Here is a 7,083-nt window from a genome sequence, read left to right as displayed (position 1 = left end):
AAAACAATAGTGAATAGAACAAAAATCATCATTCTTGTTTCAAATCACAAAACTTCTGAAGGGTGGTTTGTAAAATTTTTCTTTACGAGGCTGATTTGCATAAATCTTCTCTGAGAAGTTTGAAGACTTATTATGGACCCAAGGATATGCACATCTCTTAAAATCCTCAACTTCTTCTGAAAGTAATCGAAGGGAGCAGGTGCTAGTTGACATGCAACAGATGGAGGAGAAGTGGGAACACCCAGCTGTCTCACTGAGGTCATGCAGAATGAATTGTCCTGGGCTTAACATTGAGGCACTGACACTCCACGCTGGCAATGTATTTTTTTTCTAGTTCTGAGTCGCTACCTTATTGACGGTGGAGTCTTCAAAAGAGCCTCCACTATAAAGCTGTTAAAGTATGAGTCTCTGGTGTGGGGCTGAGTGTGTGTGGGGAAAGTAACAGCAGTTTTATTTTTTTAATTAGGTGGGAATTGATTATAGTCTTTCTTCTAGAAAGGAACACCGAATGACTTAGTCCTATTTGTGAAGTGTGATGTCCCTGTTGGGCTACTGATGTTCACAAAAGAAGGATCACAATGGCACTAATCATGACTAAGAAAATAGCAGCAGAAACAGGTAAGATAAAATATGACACAAAGTGTGCTCCAGACATTGCAGAAAAGAAAAGTGGATTGTAATCAGTGCCAATGCCCCTTTCTTGGTAAGTATTGCCTGCAAGGTTGAAAATCTGCCACAACACGAACAGCTGGCAGATGCTGAGGCCAGCAGTACATCACAGAAACAGGAATTGGGGCGGGGGGCATGCGCGGGCATGTTCATGCTCTCCCTCCTGCCTCATTTCCCACCACCTCCCGCTGCAGAGACTGCAATGCTGCCCACAGACCCTCACCCCCACCCCCATTCCTCACCCTGTAGGAGAAATGAACCGACCTGAAAGGAGCAAGGCTAAAGTCTGTAGGGCAGAGCCAGCAGTCTAGAGATGCAAGTACAACCCTGATGTCCTTCAGCAGGTGAATGCATAAAATTAAGGAGAGCCTAAAATTAAACTGTGGCATATCCAGACAGTAGAATATTATTTAGCAATAAAAAGAAACGAGCTCTCAAGCCATAAAAAGACATGGAGGAAATGTGTATGTGTGTTGCTAAGAGAGAGGGGCCAATCTGGAAAGTCTGCTTGCTATGTGGTTCTAAGCATATGGCATTCTGGAAAAGGCAAAACTATGGAGGTAGTAAAAAGATTTGTGGTTGCCAGGGATTTCGGGGGAGGGAGAAAAGGAGGGATGAACAGGTGGAGTACTGGGCACTTTTAGGGCTGTGAAACTATTCTGTTTAATACTATACTGGTGGATACCTGTCATCATTGTCAAGACCTATGGCAGGTACTACATAGTGACCCTTATGTAAATGATGGACCTTAGTTAATAATAATGCTCAGTATTGATTCACTGTACTACATGAATGCAAAATGTTAAAAATAGGGGAAACTGTGTGTGTATGTTTTGGGGTTGGGGGCACAAGAAGGTATGTGGGAACTCTCTGGACTTCCCACTCACCTTTTCTAGTGCATGTTGCCCTTGTCCTCAAGGTGCCCTCATGGTCCAGGATGGCTGCCAGAGCACCAGCTATGTAAGTTCCAGGCAGTGGGAAGCAGCATCTCAGGTGGCCTAGCTTTCCTTAATTAATCTTTCTGGATGTCCACCCTAACACATACATTTCTATCTCATTAGTCACAGGGTCACACATAGCTGCAGAGAAAGCTGGGAAATGTAGTCTCTTGTCTGGGTGTGTATTGACACCCCTCCTGATATTGCAGTTCTGTCACTAAGGAAGAACGTGAGAACGGGTACCCGACAGCAGCTAGCTGTCTCTATCTAAGGAAGGCACCGCCATTCCGGAGAGCTTTAGGGTATGGCCTTTAATTTTTTTTAAAGATCTTATTTATTTATTCGTGAGAGACAGACACACACAGAGAGAGAGGCAGAGACACAGGCAGAGGGAGAAGCAGGCTCCATGCAGGGAGCCCGACGCGGGACTCGATCCCGGGTCTCTAGGATCACGCCCTGGGCCCAAGGCAGGCGTTAAACCACTGAGCCACACAGGGATTGCCCCCTGGGTATGGCCTTTTAAAGAAGCCCTGCAGCTTTTCAAGGACTCTGCTTGGGGGACACTGAGTCGCCCCCAGCCCAGAGGGATTCCAGAAAGAATTCCTGACTGGTAAGGAGGACTGCTTTACTACAAGGAGGACCGAGGAGTCTTGCCTGCTCTTTATCCCTTCAAATGAAGACTCCCTGACGTCCCCACTCCTACACTCACATTAAGGGGCCCACCAAACAATGAATCCTGTGGTAACATTAATGTGGTGGTGAAGCACAGGCCGCCTACTCTCACGAAGGGAAACCCTTGCCTACATGCCAGGTGGGGCTCAGGAGCCGGGGCAGCAGGACACAACCACTTGTTCTCTGCTCAGTGGGGAGCACAAGCCTCTAAGGAACGATCACATGAACTCCTGGGTTGGTTGCCTTCCCTGCAAGAGGGTAAACCACAGGTCCCCCAGCAAAGGGTGGGGATGCACTGGCACAGCCGATGGGGTTTCCATCTGACTACACTCACTGTGGCCTTCTGGGTACATCAGATGCTCTGCTAATTGCTTTAAATGGTCACACAGCACCGGAGGGGCAGAGAAGCAGGCAAAGCCACAACATGGAAAGAGTGTGTGGAAGGCATGGAGACACCAGGTCAGAGTAAACCCATGACATGGGCATTACATCTTTCCTTCAGCCTGTTAATGGTACTATATAACCTTCTATAGCTACCCACTACCAGCTTGTTGATTTGGGAACCAGCAGGACCTCTGAAATACCAGCCACATGGCCCAGGGGGCATATTTGTTGACTTTCACACAGTTCAGGCAGAACTGTCCTGTAAATGGGATGCCTGCTTCTCTGCCTCAGCACCCTTTGCTGACCTGGCCATAGGAGCCAGAGCCCAGATAAATAAGGTCAGATATCTCTTTCTCTGTGTGTGTGGGGAAAGCATTTTGCTTTAAAACATTATACATTGGCTTAAATTTTAAGTTAATTAACAGGGAGCCTGATGTGGGGCTCGATTCCAAGACCTCGTGATCATAACCTGAGCCGAACCGACTGAGCCACCCAGGTTCCCCACAAGTTTGTATTTATTAGGAGATATTTTGTGCTTATATATCAGAGGAGAGAATGAAGTTTAAGGTAATTTGAAAGAAAAGTATCCATTGTGAAAAGTCACTTTTACAAGGTTTCCTTTTCTTCACTCATTTAAAACACACTTAATGAAGATCTCTCTGTAGCAGGCAGGCATCACGTTGTTTTGCAAGAGGGAAGGTACAAGGTAGTGGTGAGCAGGATTGTCTGATCACCAATGACAGATCCTGGCTGGTTATTGCTGAGCTGTCTTCATGGTGGACAGTGGGCCTGCCAGGTCCCTGCAGTCTCTGTGCCAGGCTAGGAATGCCATCTTCCTGAAGATTGTGCCTGTCTGGCATTGCCTTTCTGGGTCCAGCCACCTCCCCTGAGGCATGCAACACTACTTTCACTGTTCCCCACCCCCCCATCTCCTCCTGAGTCAGAGAGAGTCTTGTTCTAGGAATAAAGTCTAATTCCTACCATACCCCAGCTTCCCCAAAAGATATTTTGTAGTCCCCAACTCCTCTCCTCATTATAAATATACAACCCTTATGCTTCTGAATATGGCATTATATCTATATACAGAATATTTTAGTAGTCTTTAAGGGCTTGGACTTCTGCAATACAAAGCCAAGAAATCTGTGGGGGCTGTCTCTGATTCTGTCCTGCTGCATCTCTCTTGGGGCAGATAATCTCAACTGGCTCACCACCAACCTCCTTCTTAAAGAGTTCATAGGGTTAGAAGGGCTCTGCTATAAAAGCCCAAATAGGAAGCCCCTAAACTGTTTTTAGGTACCTGTGGTATGATCGTATGTGCATTTCCAAACAGTCATTTTGGTTGCAGTGGGATCACCAGGTCAGGGAATTAGCAAGAGCTGGGGATAGGTTTTGGGCACATCCGCTCTAGTCATTCATCAAGGGAAAACCAGGTCTAGGCAAAGAAGACCTAGATAATAGTTGGAATTTACTATCAAATTATTTGTGAGAGTTTGGTTATAAGTATAGCTCTAAATCATAAATAACTTTTAAAGACATATCAAAAGTATCTCCACTTGGCAGGTTGACTACAGGATTATATAGTTTGTTTTAAAAAAGGAAATCCAAATAGGAAGGGTGCTTCTCTTGTCTCTCAGCTAACCAATTTACTGAGTCTTTGGAGGTCACTGAGAATGTGCAACAAGGTAGATACCATATACTGGGGTGGTAGTTACCATTTACTCAGAGGGCAAGCCTCAGGAAATGCCAGAGGAGTGAGTAGTAGACTCAAAACTCAAAAAATTTAAAAACGAACAAAACATAAAAAAATCCCCCAAACCTCAAATCTATGCTTCAGTGGCCAAAGTTAGGCCTTTTCTCTGCACTTCTTCCTCTGATAACTTCAGGCATGTGGGTGTTCCTCTTAGGAACTTACTGAGATGGGCTTTATCCCTGGATGATGTTTGTCTTTCTAGAGGCAGGGAAGACAGGTACAAATGACAATGGGGATGCAGTCTCAAGGTGGCACAAGTGCATTCCACTGGATTATTTAGGAATTCTTTGTTGCTATTAGAACACTTGTAAACATCTTGCAGAGAGAGAGAAAAAAAGACAAAAGGGTAAGAAAGTTTGAAATGAATGAGAACTGAGTAGCAAGATCACATCGAAACAATTCTTGCTGTCAAATCAGCCATTCTGCCTCAGGTTTTCCTTAACAAAATTATTTCCCTTTTTAGCATTCCATAGTGTCATTTTTTATCATTCATCATTCATCTTAAGTACAGTCTGGGCCGGAGGTTCTGTCTTTTCCCATTTATCACTCACATCAAGTTGCATTTTATGGTGTGTCTTGGGAGGTTTGCATGAGGATAACACTAATTTAGGACGATTCTCCAAGCCAATATTTGGGTAAGGATACTGCCCATCTGTGATGATTTAAACAAATGAAATTTTACAGGTTCATCCACTTAAAAGAGTTTTTTGATTGACTTTATTTCTTAGAGCAGTTATAGATTCCCAGCAAAGGTGAGTAGAGAGTATAGAGAATTCCCATATATGTCTTGGCCCGCAACACACATACCCCTCCTCCCCCACTATCAATGTCTTGTATAGAGGGATACATTTGTTACAACTGATGAACCTACATTACACATCATCATTATCAACCAAAGTCCAGTTTTACATAAGGGTTCATTCTTGGTGTTGTACACTCTATGGGTTTTAACAAATGTATAATGACATGTATCCACCATTATAGGATCATACAGCATAGTTTCACTGCCTTAAAAAAATCCCTGTGCTGGGCAGCCCTGGTGGCTCAGTGGTTTAAGTATGCCTTTGGCCCAGGGTGTGATCCTGGAGTCCTGGGATCGAGTCCCATGTTGGGCTCCATGGAGCCTGCTTCTCCCTCTGCCTGTGTCTCTGCCTCTCTCTCTCTCTCTCTCTCTCTGTCTATCATGTATAAATAAATAAAATCTTTAAAAAAAAAAATCCCTGTGCTCTGCCTGTTGATCCCTCCCTCCCTTCTAACTCCTGGCAACCAATTTTTTACTGTGTCTATAGATTTGCCTTTCCCAAAATATCATATAACTGGAATCATACAGCCCGTAGCCTCTAGATTGGCTTCTTTCACTTAGTAATATGCATTTAAGTTTCCCTCATGTCTTGTGATGGCTTAATAGCTCTTTTCTTTCCACTGCTGAATAATATTCCATTGTGGGGATATACCAGTTTGAAGGATATCTTGATTGCTTCCAAGTTTCAGCAATTGTGAATAAAACTGCTCTGAACATATGTGTGCAGGTTTTTGTGTAGATAAGTTTTCAACTCCCTTGGGTAAATACCAAGTAGCACAATTGGATCATATAGTACAGAATGTTTGGTTTTATAAGAAATCTCCAAACTGTCTTCCAAAGTGGCTGTACCATTTTGCATTCCCATCATTTTGCAATGAGAGTTCTGTTTGCTCCACGTGCTTGTCAGTATTTGGTATTGTCAGTAGTTTGGATTTTAGCCATTCTAATAATGTATGGTGATATCTCTCTTTTTTATTTGCAAGCTCCTTACTGACTTATGATGTTGATTATCTTTTAATGTTTATTTGTTATTATTATATCTGCTCAGATCTTTTGCCCACTTTTAAATTAAGATTTTTGTTTTCTTATTGTTGAGTTTTAAGAGTTCTTGTATATTTTGGAAATCAGTCATGATCAGATATGTATTTTGCAATTATTTTCTCCAAGTTTATGACTTACTTTCTCATTTTCATGATGTTCTTAATTTTAACAAAGGATTTAATTCATCAATTTTTTTCACAGATTACGCCTTTGTGTTTTATCTAAAATGAACAAAAAGTCATTGCCAAACCCACTAGATTCTCTCTTATGTTATATTTTAGGAGTTTTATAGTTTTGCATTTTACATTTAGGTGTGTGATCCATTTTGAATTAACTTTTGTGAAGGGTATAAGGTCTGTGTTTAAATTCTTTTTTTTTTCCTCCAGCAGAATTTATTGGAAAGACTATCCTTTCTATGTTGAATTGTCTTTGCTCCTTTTTTTTTTTAAAGATTCTTATTTATTTATTCATGAGAGACACACACATACAGAGAGAGAGAGGCAGAGACACAGGCAGAGGGAGAAGCAGGCTCCATGCAGGGAGCCCGACGTGGGACTCGATCCCAAGACTCCAGGATCAGGCCCTGGGCTGAAGGCAGCGCTAAGCCGTTGAGCCACCCGAGCTGCCCCTCTTTGCTCCTTTTTCGAAGAACAATTGACTATATTTGTGTGAGTCTGTTTCTGGGCTCTCCATTCTTTACCATTTTTCTATTTGTCTATTCTTTCACCAAGACCATATGATTTTGATTACGAACTACAGTTAGTAGTTACTTATGGTGACTCCTGAAGCTGGTAGTGTCAGTCCTTCAAAATTGTTGTTCTCTTTAA

At 42.8% G+C, this 7,083-nt stretch overlaps 1 long non-coding RNA gene across 1 annotated transcript in view; it reads left to right on the top strand.

Annotated features, from left to right (window-relative positions):
* Positions 1-493: 493 nt before the first annotated feature.
* The window catches only part of LOC144296446 (uncharacterized), a 32,495-nt gene continuing 25,905 nt past the window's right edge, over positions 494-7,083 (top strand). The window contains exon 1 of the long non-coding RNA XR_013363564.1: positions 494-618. This is a non-coding gene — a long non-coding RNA (uncharacterized LOC144296446). The remainder of the gene's footprint in view (positions 619-7,083) is intronic.

The sequence above is a fragment of the Canis aureus genome, chromosome 24 (assembly GCF_053574225.1).
Source record: "Canis aureus isolate CA01 chromosome 24, VMU_Caureus_v.1.0, whole genome shotgun sequence".
Lineage (NCBI taxonomy): Eukaryota > Metazoa > Chordata > Mammalia > Carnivora > Canidae > Canis > Canis aureus.
This window is presented reverse-complemented; position numbering and strand designations above follow the sequence as displayed.